Raw genomic sequence first — 15,647 nt, forward strand, 5'->3', positions numbered from 1 at the left:
CCCTGTGGGGGCTCCTGGGAGTTCCCATGTACACCAAGTAGGTGACCTCTCCCTTTTGCTCAATGATGGTATGGGGTCCAGACCATTTGTCTTGGAGAGCTGCTGGGGCCACTGGCTCCAACACCCACATCTTCTGTCCTGCATGATACACAGTTAGGACAGCCTTTTGGTCATGCCAAGCTTTTTGAAGTTCTTGGCTGGCCTCAAGGTTTTTAGATGCCTTCTCCATATACTCTGCCATCCTGGAGCGGAGACCAAGTACATAGTCCACTATGTCAAGCTTAGGCTTTTTGAGAGGTAACTCCCATCCTTCCTTCACAAGACATAGGGGTCCTCTTACAGGATGCCCAACAGAAGCTCAAAAGGGCTGTAGCCAACCCTCTTCTGTGGGACCTCTCTGTAAGCAAACAGGAGGCAGGGTAAAAGGATGTCCCATCTTCGCCTAAGCTTTTCAGGTAACCCTTTTATCATCCCTTTGAGGGTCTTGTTGAATCTCTCAACAAGCCCATTGCACTGTGGGTGATAGGGTGTGGTGAACTTGTAGTTCACACCACACTCCTTCCACATTGCAGTCAAGTATCCTGACATGAAGTTGGCACCTCTGTCGGAGATAACCTCCTTAGGAAACCCCACTCTGGAGAAAACTCCAAGCAGGGCCCTGGCCACAACAGGAGCTGTAGTGGTCCTAAGGGGAATAGCTTCTGGATACCTGGTTGCATGATCCACCACCACCAGTATAAATCTGTGCCCAGAGGCTGTTGGGGGGTCCATTGGTCCAACAATGTCTATCCCCACTCTTTCAAAGTGTACCCCCACCACCGGTAGTGGTATAAGGGGGGGCCTTTGTTGTGCCACCTGATTTGCCACTGGCTTGGCAGGTGACACATGAGCGACAAAACTCTTTTGTGTCTTCAGACATGTGAGGCCAGTGAAAGAGTGGGGCAAGCCTGTCCCAAGTCTTTTTCTGGCCTAAGTGACCTGCAAGGGGAATCTCATGGGCTAAGGTGAGAAGGAAACCTCTAAGAGACAAGGGGATGACCAGCCTCCTGGTAGCACCAGGCTTGGGGTCTCTTGCCTCAGAGTATAGGAGTCCATCTTCCCAATATACCTTATGGGCACCTGTAGCATTCCCTGCAGCCTCAGCAGCAGCCTGCTGTCTGAGGGTTTCAAGAGAGGAACAGTCTAATTGAGCCTGTCTCAAGTCTGCCCTGGAAGGTCCCCCTGTCCCAAGAAACTCAACCTGGTCAGGTTCAAGCTCTTCTAAGACAGTTCCTTCTGGGGTCTCTGGGTCAGCCTCCTGAGAGGGCTGATCCTCAACCTGAGGCAGGGGGGAAGGCTCTGCCTTAACCCTCCCATTCCTTCTCTTGGCTAGTGTCTGGTCCATTCTTCCAGGATCCAGCACTTGTTCATCTGGGCATTTCTTGGCCTGTGACCTAGTCACAGCAAGGACATGTGAGGAGAGACCTAGCATTTCTACATGAGTCCTGTACTCCACATCTGACCACAGTGAGGATTCCAAATCATTGCCCAAAAGACAATCTACTGGGAGGTCTGAACTAACTACAACCCTTTTGAGGCCAGTTACCCCTCCCCAGGAGAAATTAACAATTGCCATACTGTGATTGGTAGTGACATTGCTAGCATTGGTCACTAGGTAATCTGAACCTAGCATGATCTGGTCAAGGTCCACAAATGTTGGTGTCACCATAGTGACACTGGCACATGTGTCCCTGTAGGCCTGAGACATCTTTCCATTAATGAAAGGTGTTTGCCTGTATTTGCCCAGAGTACTAGGACTTACAGTAGGGGCCATATCCATGTCCCCAGTACAAACAAGAGCTGCCTGAGTAGGTATTCTGACTAAGTCAGAACCCACCTCAGTTCCCAGGGTTAACCCAACTATAGCCTTGGGAGGTACACTACCACTACTAACTGTACTAGGGGGTGCAGGTGTCTTAGGGACAGTAGTGGTAGGTGTTTGGCCTTTCTTGGTGCACTCACTAAACCAGTGTGTTTTACTTTTACAGTTTTGGCACCATGGTTTCTTAGGACCATCATTCTTCTTCTTTTGGGAATTTTGGGACCCACCCTCCTTAGGTTGTTGGGGCCCTGTTGAAGACTTCTGGTCATTTTGCTTATTCTCATTACCCTTCTGGTCTGCTTTCTTCTGGCCACCACCCTGGTTCTGGTTCTGCTGCTTGACCCTTGTCCTGACCCATCTGTCTGCCTTCTTTCCCAATTCTTGGGGAGAGGTCAGATCCGAGTCAATCAAGTGCTGATGCAACAACTGGTACTGACAATTATTTAAGATTTGCTCTCTCATAATTAGATTATACAATCCTGTGTAATCAGTAACTTTACTACCCAGTAACCAGCCTTCCAAAGCCTTAGTGGCACAATCAACAAAGTCAGTCCAATCTTGAGCCTGAGTTTTCTGGGTGTCCCTGAACATCAACCTGTACTGTTCAGTTGTTAAGCCAAACCCATCAATCAGTGCAATTTTCAAGACTTGGTAATCATTAGCATCCTCATCTCTAACAGTGAGGAGCTTGTCTCTACCTTTACCTTCAAAGGAGAGCCACAATATAGCTGCCCACTGACTCTGGGGTACCTGCTGTACTTTGCAGGCTCTCTCCAAAGCAGTTATCCACTTGTGGATATCACCTCCTGTCTTATAGAAGGGCACTATTTTACTCAGGTGTCTATTATCAAAACTCCTGTCTTTATCCTTAGGGATATTGCTGCCACCAGTGGGTGCTAACCCACTCAACCGTTGCTCTCTAGCAAAGGCAAGCTTCTCTTTGGCAAGGGCAAGTTCTTCCCTTTGGATCCTCAGATTAACTTCCTTCATCTTTGCTTCATGCTCTCTCCTCTGAGAAGAAGTCATTCTCCTCTGAGCAGATGCATGAGAGTGCACAGATCTATCGGAGTCCCTAGAAAGAGCTCTATCTCTCCTAACCCCAAAGTTAGGCCTGCTCAGGGTCAGCACAGAGGGTCCCCCAGTTCCTTCCCTATGCATGTCTAAGTTGGCCCTGGTTAGTCTGCTGACTACTACAGGACCTTGGTCTGCCTCATCCCCAGAGGGATCCTCTTCTTCCCCCTCCTCTTCTACATCTTCTGTTTCAGGGAGGTCTGGATCACCACGAGTACCTTCTAAGGGGGGCATGCTCCCATCTGGATTAGAGGTGCCTGGGTTGGAGGCCTTTCTAGCATCATATGTCTCTAAGAGACCTAACAGAAAAGGAGTGGTAGGGTTAGAACCCTGTTTCAATTTCCTGGAGGTACAGAATTGTCTCATCTCCTGGAAACTGAGAGCTGCATATCTGGAAAGGACCTGTGGAGGGTCACTAACCACTAGGGGAGTCTCTGAAGTCTCTCCTGTGGTAGACATGCTTTCTAGTGAGGTGTAAGTGATGCACCTACCTACACTATGGGTTTTCCTACTGATCCCTTGCTAAGAGTTGTAGTCAGGGTGTGCTAGGCCCTTTCTACTACAAAGTAAAGTCCACATTTGTAAAGCGCACAATCACCCGTAAGGGTCTCTAGGCGCTGGGGGCCGTCGGGAAGATTAAGCGAGCTATTGCCCAGAGTCACATGGTGCTGGGCAAACCTGCCGCCGGAGCCGGGGATCGAACCGTGGTCCCCAGTTTCCAGCGTCAGTCGCCCTGGCCGCGGCGCCACACCTCTCTACTACAACAGCTGGTTCAGTAGAACTCAGAGTATTTCTAAGCTTGTTATATGTACCTAGAGTACCTTATGTGATCTTTCAAATGATATTTCAAGATTATACGTGGTAAAAACAACAGCAAGCTCAAATCCCAACCGCTGCACACCAATGTGAGAAGTTGGCCTGATATATGATGTTCACTAGTTCTAGTGATCACCTTGTATCAGTCCAAACAACCCTTATGGTGATTGGTTGTAAGTCAACCTTATAGACCAGCTATCCTAGTGGTAGCATGGACAAAAGCAGTCTTAGGCTAAACTCTTTATGGCATGTGAAGCCAGCTGTTTTACCACAATATAACCCCTTGAATACCAGATGAAAGGACACCACACAGGTTGTTATGAAAATAAACAATATATTTATTAATAACAAACACCTCTGAACTCTTTATGAGGTCAGAGGGCTAAGCACATGACAATCTCTTGGAAAAATACGACAAGTTGCACAAAATTACAATGGTGCCCTAGGGGCACGACAAACCATATCCTAAGTAAGTGGAATGTGAGAGTCGATAGAAGAAATGGAGCTGTCCAGAGGCTGCTGGACCGCTGGGACTACACTATCCTAACCTTAGGTAAGTAATAGGAGGCCTACGGGAGGCGGGTGCAGAGTGTGAACTCACACGCGGGATGCGTAACAACGTCTATGGACAGTACAGTTCAAGAAAAAGGTGAGTACGGACAATCCTGACTAGGTAGGACTAAAACGACTGTGGAACTGGACACTAGGACAGTTGAACTACCCTTGAGCACTGAAATGCTCTTGTTACCTCACCCAGGGACTGCGGGTGCACAGGTGTCAAAGTGCGTCGGGTTCTCGCGTTGAAGTCTATGGAGCCTGAAAGAAAAGATGCTGCAGGCGACCAGGACGAAGATGTCCGGTGCGATCCAAGGGTGGATCGGTGAAGAAGGAGACCTGAAAGCAGAGGGGACAATGTTCAAAGTCACTAGCCAGTGACTGGAGTGGAACCAGGAAGGAACCAGATGTCGTCGCCGCGATCAGGTGAAGAGTGGACGCTTGACTCTGCAGCCACGTGGACCAGGAGGTGTCTTCGACAACCAGGATGGAGGCACGAGCTGTCCGATGCAGGTTCTCGCTGTCGGCAGTGTTGGATCCGGAATCGGCGTCAACAGGCCTTGGCAAAGGCAACCCACGCGGTGAGTAGAAAAAGCGTCTGGTGCAGACTAGGAGAGTCCGGGGTGTCCCTCTTTTGGAAGGGAGCAAGGGCCAGTCTGGAGCAACCAGACCAGCAGTAAAGATTTCAAAGTTCGTCGTCTAGGAGGTCACTAGCCAGCCGGCAAGTGACCAGACAATGCATCGAGCAGCAACAAGCGGAAGGGCCCCACGCAGATCTCGTGGAGGCTGGAGGGCTGATCTTCGGTGCAGGGGCTGCTCGGGGCTGGGGCTTCTCAATCCCCAATGCACTTGGTCGAGTTTACCTCGGGAGTCGTGCTGAAAGCGAAATGCAGGTTCGTTCAAGATGGCCGGTCCCACGTGTCTCGTCGCACCCATGGATCTCAGCTGTGCTGCAGATGTAGGTTGAGGTCGGAGAGGTCTGGGAATCTGGGTCTCGTTGGGCTCTGAAGTCTGGATCCTCAAGGGAAGACGACAAAGTGAAGCCACTGGAGGCTGACGGTGCCTGCAGTTGCAGGGTGGACACTCCTTGCCCACAAGGGAGATTCTTCAGTCTTCTGTGGAGCAGAACGTTGAAGTCCAGAGTTTCTTCTTGTAGAATTGTTCAGGATAATCTTATTTGGAATGGGACAAGCTCCTACCTTTATTCTCCTAAAGGGGGCTGCACTACTGACTAGGTCCCTCCCCTGGGTGGGACCAGGAAGGGGGGTGGTTACACCCCCTATCCTTTTTTCGGTTTTCGCGCCAGAGCTGGGGCAGGGATGCCCCGGCAACTGGTTTGAACCGGTGTATGCACAGGGCACCTTGTATGCCCCAGGCATGTCTCATTCCTTTCAGGCCTGTCCTACCCAATACACAAAATCCCGTCTGGGGTGGTGCTAGCACCTCCCAAGGCAGTAAACCCTTTGTCCAAGCCTCCCTCGCTGGAAGGACTCCCAGCAGCAGGAGTTCAGACTTGTGTCTGTGGTGGCAGCATCCATTTTGTGATGCCAAGGCTCGAGTTAACTTTAACCGGGGTTCACAGTTACATACATGGCGTGTCCCTCTAGAAGGGTGGAATGCTACCCCGTCGCCAGAATTGGCGAGGGGGTAGTATTCCAATTCGTATGACACCTTACTCGACATGTTTTGATAATGTTATACCAGAGTTAGCATTCAACCGCGAGGTCGATAATGCACTTAAGAGTATATGGTATAGCGTTATCATGGAACAGCTATTAGGACTTGGTTCTGCAAGCTGCAGACGGGCTCAGCCAATGCCAGAGCACCATCTCACATAATTCCAAGCACTCTGCCTTCAGGATTGTTAAGGCCTGCCATAGGAGTGACTGATAGGAGGATATGTGTCCATTTTGGGGTTAGATATAGGTACACTATATCTACAGCAAAGGGTGATTACACCACCTTGCCCCAGCTGTCGTGCAGCCAGTTGTGTCAGTTTTAGATGGCCAGCCAGGGGTGGCATAATACATGCTTCAGCCCCTGGTAGGCCCTGGGCACACCTATGCCCTGGGCACCTAAGGTACACTGTACAGGGACAGATAAGGTGGCCCAGTACCAATTGGTAAATGCACCTAAAGTACATGGTTGTCAATTTAGAGAGAGAACAGCTAGGCTGTGCGTCTGATTAGCAGGCCCACAGCCAGGGAAAGTCGTAAACCAGTGAAGCAAAAAGCAAAAATCTGGGGTGACCATAGGATTGCAGACCCCACTCTCCTACAGTGGCTATCAATTTCTTGAGTCTGTTTGCAAAAATTTGACATATATGTTGATTAATGAGATTGAATGATTGTGGGCGCAGTTAAGTAGGTCTTTCCCATATTTATGTATACTAGCGAGTGCCCTGACCTTCTGGTCTGGGAACCGCTCTCCCCCCCACCCCCCGCAGCTCCGCTTGGCCGTCACCGCTGCTGTCCCAGTGGAGCAGGGTTTGAGACCACGCTCGACCCACCCTGCACTGTTGCCTGCCCTTGTGTCTGGCTGCCATCGTTATTTAGTTCTGTGTAAAGAGTTTCATTGCCGCTTTGTCTTGTTTCTTTCTTATACTTATTTTGTCATAGTCAATTTCTTTGCCGTATTTTTTTTTGTAGCCCCTCTCCCCATTGCACTGTCCGGCGCTTGTAGGCGTCACCCACTCCCCGATCGCCGCTTCCCGCCCTTTCCGCCACCCAGCTGCGCTTGCCCTCCCCGTCCCCCTCCCCTATGTAATGCAGGCCGCCTCACCACCTCCAGTGAAACCTTCCCCTCTGCCGAACACCTGCACTTCCATATCCAGACCAGCCCCAACACCACACTCTGAGGAACCCTCCTCTACAGACCCCCCGCCCCTCGGACACCCTTTGCCACTACCATCACCGACTTCATCGCACCCCACCCCATCGCATCAAGGAACTACATACTCATTGGAGACCTGAACTTCCACCTCGACAACCCCAGCGACCCCAACTCCACCATCCTTCATGACAACCTCACCAACATCGAACTTAAGCAACTCATCACCACACCTACCCACAGAGCAAGACACACCCTCGACCCCATCTTCGCTGCAGAAAACAGCATTCATGTCAGCCACACAATGCAACTACCATGGACCGACTACCACTGCGTACACTTCACCATCGACAAACCCAAGGCACCCAAAGCACCCCCACACCCACCACAGAGGAACTGGAGCAAGGTTACTAGCGAGCAACTTATCTCCACCCTCACCCGAGACAACCACACCGGTGCAACTGACGCTAACGCCACAGCCAGAGCACTCCACACCTGGATCTCCAACTGCGCAGACGAATTCGCCCCACTACGCAACCCCAACAAACAGCGCCACCAGGAAGGCCGCCTGTTTCACTACCGCCCTCCAAGAAGTAAGACACACCTGCAGACGCCTGGAAAAAAACTTGAGAAACACCAAGACAACTGAAAACTACACCGCCTACAAAGACGCCATGACGGACTACCACAACCAAATCAGAACCACCAAGAGGAACTTCATACACAACAAAATCCTTAGCCAACGCCATCAACTCCAAAGAACTCCGCAGTGTCATGCAGGAATTCACCAACCCACGCAGCGATGCCACAGACATTACCCCATCCCAAGAACTCTGCAATAAACTTGGAACCTACTTGCACCTCAAGATCAAAAACCTCTACAACAACTTCATCAACCACCCACCAGATGCCACAGCCAGACTCCCGCCCCTCAGAGACACCAGCCAGCCCACCATCACCAACTGGACACCAGTCACGTCTGAAGACACTACCTCAACCATGAAAGGCATCCACTCGGGGGCCCCCACCGACCCCAGCCCTCCTCACATCTACCACAGAGCCGCGGCATTCATTGCACCCGAACTACAACACACCATCAACACCACCCTCAAAACAGGCACCTTACCAGATGACTGGAAACACGCAGAAGTGAGGCCCCTACTAAAGAAGCCCTCAGCTGACCTCACTGACCTCAAGAACTACTGGCCCATCTCGCTCCCCATCACACCAAGGTCGCAGAGAAAACAGTCAACAGGGAACTAACGCAATTCATCGAAGAGAATGGCATCCTCGACCCATCCCAAACCGGATTTCGAAGCAACCACAGCACTGAGACCGCCCTACTGGCCGCCACAGACGACATCCACACCCTCCTGGACCAAGGCCACCCTGCAGCCCTGATCCTACTCGAACTATCAGCGGCTTTCAACACTGTCTCCAACCGCACACTAATCACCAGACTACATGTATACAAGGAACATCCCTGGACTGGATCCGATCATTCCTCACCAGAAGAAGCCAAAGGATCAGACTGCAACCCTACCTCTCTGATCCCACGAAAATCACCTGCGAAGTTCCACAGGGGTCATCACTGAGCCCGACCCTCTTCAACATCTACATGGCCCACCTCGCTGCCATCATCCAACAACGCGGCCTCAACATCGTATCCTACGCGGACAACACCCAGCTCATCCTCTCCCTCACCAAAGACTCCACTGCTGCCAAACTCAACTTCCAGAAAGGAATGCAAACGTCACACTTTGGGTGACCAACAGCTGACTAAAGCTCAATGCCGAGAAGACAGAAATCCTCATCCTTGGTACCACCCCTTCAGCATGGAACAACACCTGGTGGCCGACTTCCCTCGGGTGCTCCCCACCCCCTCAGACCATGCCAAAAACCTCGGCATCATGCTCGACTCATCACTCACCAAGGACCAACAGGTCAACACTGTCACCTCCATGTGCTTCAACACCCTCCGCATCCTCCGCAAGATCTTCAAATGGATCCCCCCAAGTCAAGGAAGACAGTCACCCACTCACTCATCACCAGCAGACTAGATTATAGAAACGCACTCTACACTGGCATCAACAAGTCCCTACTCCACAAACTCCAATAGAGAACGCAGCCACCAGGCTCAGCCTCGGCATCCCCCAGCACGAACACATCAGCCAACACCTACAAAGACTTTACTGGCTTCCCGGGGAGAAAAGAGTCACCTTCAAGATCCTCACTCACACCTACAAATGCCTACACAACAACCGACCCAAATACCTCAATGACAAAATCAACTTCCAAGTACCCAAAAGACCCTCAAGACCTGACTCTTCGGCTAGACAGACCTGCGTAGCCCCCCCCCCTCGAGCCTTCCCCCCCCAGCACCTCTAGTAGCGTGCTTTCAATTCCCCTGATTGATTGATTACGTGATATCAGTACTTTGTTAGGCATCGAATGACTCCGCTTCTTCAGAAGTAGCATACAGCATCCACAGCTGAGTGCGTTTATCGAGTTTATAAAACCCTCCAGGGAAATCATGGTCCCCTGGAGGTTGAAAGAGAGGTCTGATATCACTGCTGATATTTCCATGCTGAGATCTCCCCAGTGGTAATTTCATATGTAATCTGCTCAAAGTCTAAGGGGGTCAAGAGAGATCCTGAACTGCTCCACTATCACCACCATGTTTCACATGTTGAAGCTGTATAAGTGTGTAAAGATTTAATTGAAAGTATTCCTAATGACTAGCTGAAGAATGTATAACTTTCTATGAGTATTTGAGGGTGTCGGCAGGTATGACTATCTGGACTCTTCTGTTCGGTTCATGCTCCTAGAATCTTCCTGCTTGCATTCCCTGCTCATATTCATGCACTTTAGTCTGGACAGGGCATATTTTGGCTTCTGTGTGAAGAGAGTATTAAGTGCACAGCATCATTGGTCATCTGATTGTTATCTATAGCGATCAGTTAATTCTATGATTGGAATTTCTAGAAGCACCAGCTTCTATTTGCCTTCTTGCTTGTTCTCCACCTTGCCCCAATTTCTCATCATCATCATGCACCTCAGAGACACATTCCCTGCAGCCCATAGGATTAGTGAACGGGTTACCTCTACCTTCCATTAGTTGGTAAAAAATCAATGTTTTGCAACCGAATTTCGGTAGAAAAAAAGGAAGACATACCATAAGGAATTGCTATTCTGAAGGGACGCTCTAAACACGCCTTCCGAATAGTGATGCCTAACGGTTTCCTAAACCCATTTAGTGATTTGGTAACATGTTAACGCAAACCCTGCGATTTACTGACTCACAGGATTTGTGACTGGAAAATGCATTTGTACATCTGGCCCTTAGTCTCTGAAAGGGAAGTTAAAATCTTACAACGGGGCAAGGTTCATGAGACTGGCTAACAAGAGTCTCTCAAAGTCAAATTTGTCATCTTCGGGCTACCGCTGAAATAGTTGGTTTTGGCACTAAAAAGCTCCAAGCAGGACAAATGTGGATTTCATAGCAGCCAAGTTTACTTTTTAGGTCAGACAGATTTACCTCCTCATCCCTTTCCAATGTTTTAGTTTCAAACATATTCACTTTTTTGGAAGTAAAAATCCTCCAGTGAGACATTGTTGGAAGCCAATCAGAGACAGTGGCTCCAGAAGGCAGAATTCCTTTGCGATGATGTTCAGATGAATCAGTTTTCAGAATTGTAAAGAGATCATAGTGGGACGAAATTGGTTCTCTTGCCTACCTTGTGTGTGACCACCCTGGGCAAGCCTTAGCACATTGTTTTGGCTCTCCAAACCAGAAAAAACTGTTTTTTCTCAATTTATTCCAAGCGCTGGATATGTTCCTCATTGTCTGTCCTGCATCCCCTGGATCTTCAGGCCATGCTTCTTGGGACCAGGCCTCTCTCCAGCTTGGTAGCCTGCACGATCCAGTCATCTTTGGTCAGCTGGGCACTCTTCTGCTATTTTGTGAGGTGCACCACTGTACCTTGCAGAGCTGGTCTAGTCCTTGAGTAACAACAGGATTCAGGAGTCCTTGAGTCATTGAGTCTTTGAGTGAGTCTTCTTCTTCCATCAGGAGTTAGAAGTCAAGACTTTTGTTCCAGAAGGATCTTCTTATGATGGAGTCTTCAAATGTCCAGGAGTTAGAGGAGTTGGTGGGCGATTTATCCCATGCAATAGACAATGACTGAAGAAAATAAACCAACCAATGCTAACTACTTACTTGCCGCCCCCCTAACTCACTTTGCAGCACTTCCTTTTTGCCTTTCTGTAAAATTACTCAGGAGTGACTGTTCCAAAATGGAAGAACAAAGCTTTCAGCAGACAAGCATACCTTCAGTTACTTAGCTACTTTAAGATGAGTTCTCCTTCCATCTGATAGGGTAAAAAGTGTTTCTCTCCTTTACTGTGACTGCAATTTAGCTGTGCTGGAGGGATCTGGGAATTAATAGGACAGGCCTTACTTGCCTTCTCTTACCTTTGGATTCACCGCAAACCTTTTCTGCAGCTCCTGGCAGTCCCTGGCTCCCTGCTGACGATCCCTGTCCCTGACGCTGGTCTCCCCCCGCCGCCGCAGCCTCTGGAAATCTCGGCGTGGCTGCAGGGAGGGGGAGACTACATCACCCAGTGACCCCAGTGTCAGGAAGCCGCATACGCCTGTTCCGCGCCCAGAGGCACATAAAAATCAAGGAGAGCCCCGGTGGAGCGGGGGCTCAAATCTTACCTTTGGATTCACCGCAAACCTTTTCTGCAGCTCCTGGCAGTTCCTGGCTCCCTGCTGACGATCCCTGTCCCTGACGCCGGTCTCCCCCGCCGCCGCAGCCTCTGGAAATCTCGGCGCGGCTGAAGGGAGGGGGAGACTACATCACCCAGTGTCCCCAGTGGCAGGAAGCCGCACATGCCTGTTCCGCGCCCGGAGGCGCATAAAAACCAAGGAAAGCCCCCGCGTCGCGGGACGCGGGCGCGCGGCGCCGGGCTAGGCCCGGGCCATGGGCAGGCCTGTTTGACCCCGTTCGAGGCCAGAGAGGCTGGGCTGGGCCACCACCCTAACATCAGTGATCAACCTGAAATCAGTAAGTGTACTTACTTGCATTAATACGCTGTAGCAGTAGCCACATAACCTGTAATGGTGGATCGCTTAGGAAGAGGGAAGACCGTTATATCTGGAGGCTCTGTGGCAGGAACATTAGACAAATTCATCATAAGACTGCTTTGGTATTAACCCGTGAAATTAATCTAACTGAACGCCGCCTCTCGTTAGATCCAGCTTTTAATAAACGGTCTTCCTTGGGTAACATCGCATTGTCTATCAGCCCAGAGGAAAGTGCAAATACCAATACCATCAATGACTCAGCAGCCATAAGTTTAAATAGCGACACTATAGCCGGTGGAATCACCAATACACAGACCTCAAATACAATAGACAAAGCGATCATTTTGCCAGATGGAGTACCTACTCGTGCACAAACTCTGGCTGAGAAAGGGGGCAGGAGCTCTTTCTTGGTGGCTGCATGATACGCGCTTTGCGCCTGGTTTGAAGACGCGTTTTTGCGCTTTTAATACTCCCGTTTTCGTATCTCATTTAGCTTTTTATTTTTAGGACAGTTATTCCCTGTTTTTAAATCACGGTCCGCATTTCTGCACTATAATTCGTGCCCTCACCGCTATTTGGCGGCCCTGACCCTTGAATCTTGTAATTGGCGGGCGCCATCTTGGGTGGGTCTAGGAAGCGCTGCATTATCGGGCGCTCTAGTAGTCAGGGAGAGTAGTCAGAGCCCTATATAAACCGGACCCATGGCGCGCAGCGTGTAAGCCGTCGCTATGCCGGAGTCACGCCAGAGTCCAGCCCGTCTGCGCCCGTCCGCGCTAAGGACGGGCTGGACGGCTGGCCCGCTGGCCGGCTGACGATAATGAGGTGGGTCTATTGACCGGTAAGTACTCGGCACAGGAGATGTTAAGGCTTAAGCCCTTAAAATTATCGTGTTTCCATCGAAGCTCTCCTGTAGACCTTCTCTCTTCTCCGCATTGCGGCTGTTTTATTTCATGCCCTAGTGATCCTGGTATACTTCCCTCTACTCATCTATTATACCCCCAGGTGGATATAGGAATCAACACGAGGCAAGAAGATTGTATTCTTGTTAACGCTCGCTCACTTATTAAGAACAGCATTATGTTCAAGGAGCTTGTACTTGACAGAAAGCCGTCGATGGTTTTTGTCACGGAGACTTGGGCTAAAGACTCCTCTGGCCCTGATCTTATAAATACAGTCCCGGAAGGGTATGGTCTGGCGCGGCATGATAGAGTGGGCCGGGTTGGTGGGGGGTTAGCTATTCTCTACAAGGAGTGTTTCCACTGCCTTATCACTTCGGTTAAGGTCCCTAGGGATAACTTTGAAGCACTTTATTTCTCCTTAACAGGCCCCTATAAATTCACATTTAATGGACTTTTGATATACCGCCCTCCAGGCCCTAGAGCCGACTTTGGACAGCAATTGCTCCATACCCTAGAGCCCTATTTTGGCTGTGACAACCTAACGGTCCTGGGAGATTTTAACTTCCATCTTGAGCTGTTAGAGACTCATGACACTCTTTCCTTGTTAGATGGTATGTCGGCTTGTGGATTCTCCCAATTGGTGAAAGCTACCACTCATCGAGCAGGACATACGCTCGATGGAATTTTTTCTAATGACCCGAGGCTGACAGTAAAAGATTCATTTTTTTGTCATGGTCTGACCATCTGGCCGTACCTTTTACCCTGTCTTGTCCTATTTTGGATGGTTTTAGAAATATCCCGAGTAAAATGGAACTACGAAGGAATCTGAATAATATTAAAGAAGATTCCTTTATACCTTGGATACCGAGCATGTCTTCTTCTTTGGGGGACAATGTTCAGTCAGCTGTCCTACAATATGACAGGACCATCACTGAGGCCCTGGAAGTACTGGCCCCGACACGGCCATGCTACTCTGCCAGGAAAAGACCTTCAGCCCCGTGGTTTACGGAGCATTTAAGATTACTCCGACAAGAGGTTAGGAGACAGGAGCGTTTATGGCATACCAACTGGGATTTAAGGGATAAGGATACCCATAAGATCTTGATAAGAAAGTATAAACCGGAGGTTATCAGGGTAAAACAAGAATACTTTACTGCCCTGACTTCCTCACTTTCTTCTCCTAAAGAGCTCTTTAGGATAGCGGATTCCCTTACCACCCTTCAGATCCCCGACCCGGTGATTGCGTCCCAGGAGCTCTGTAACAACATAGCGTCTTTTTTCCAGACTAAGATCCTGGACATCTATACTGCTTTAGAGTTGCTGAGACCTGTAACCACTAAGCCTGTTGTTCCTGTTGCTCCGGGCCTTGCTTTCTCGGAGAGATCTCAGGTTTCTTACCTGGAATCCTTCCCCTCTCTCTCCTTACATGATGCAGAGACACTTCTTGATAAAATCAAATCTGCCTCTCCTCTGGATGTCTGTCCGCTTCAGATCTTGAAGCAGTGTAGGAATTCTCTTTTACCCCCTCTGGTAGACATCATGAATAGGGCCATGAGGGAGGGTATTTTTCCCCAACAGTGGAAAAATGCAGTAGTAAGACCTCTGCTTAAGAAACCCTCTCTCGACCCTGGGGTACTAAAGAATTTCCGCCCCATCTCACTGCTCCCAGCCCCTGCGAAGATGCTAGAAATTCACTTGAATAAACATCTTGTTGCCTTCATGGATAATTCTGGCTGTTTAGATCCTTCCCAGCATGGTTTCAGGAGGGAACATAGCACCGAGTCTGCCCTCACCATAGTACTGGATAATATCTGTATGTGTGTGGATAGGGGACAGACCTCCCTCCTGATCCTATTAGATCTTACAGCCGCCTTCGATACCCTTTCTCCCTCAGTCTTAACATCTCGTCTGAGGGAGATTGGGATTCAGGGGGAGGCACTACCTCTTCTTACCTCTTTCCTCGATCAACGAGAGCAAAGAGTGAAGCTGGGTTCCTTCCTATCTCCATCCCTGTCTGTGCAATGTGGGGTCCCTCAAGGGTCGGCGCTAAGCCCGACCCTTTTCAACATCTATGTGACCCCCCTTGCCAGACTAATTAGATCTTTTGGGATGGAGGGAGTCTCCTATGCGGATGACACCCAGATCCTCGTCTCTCTCTCCCAGCCAGCTTCTCCGACAGCCTCCAATTTTAGATCTTGTATGGAGGCTGTCGGACAGTGGATGATTCACAATTCGCTAAAGCTGAATGGGGAGAAGACGGAGGTGATGGTGTTCGGGGATAAGGAGGAGGTATGGTCAGCCGATTGGTGGCCAGACTCACTGGGAGCATGCCCGGTCCCTGCTGCATCTGCTAAAAATCTTGGGGTAGTGATTGATCCTACCCTCTGTATGTGCCAGCAGGTTAATAGGACCATCTCTACCTGTTGGGGTATCCTCCGCATACTGAGGAAGATCAGGCACTATCTCTCGCAGCAGGCTAGGAAACAACTGGCAGTTGCTCTAGTGAGCTCTCGTCTGGACTACTGCA

Source organism: Lissotriton helveticus, chromosome 10, assembly GCF_964261635.1.
Source record: "Lissotriton helveticus chromosome 10, aLisHel1.1, whole genome shotgun sequence".
NCBI lineage: Eukaryota > Metazoa > Chordata > Amphibia > Caudata > Salamandridae > Lissotriton > Lissotriton helveticus.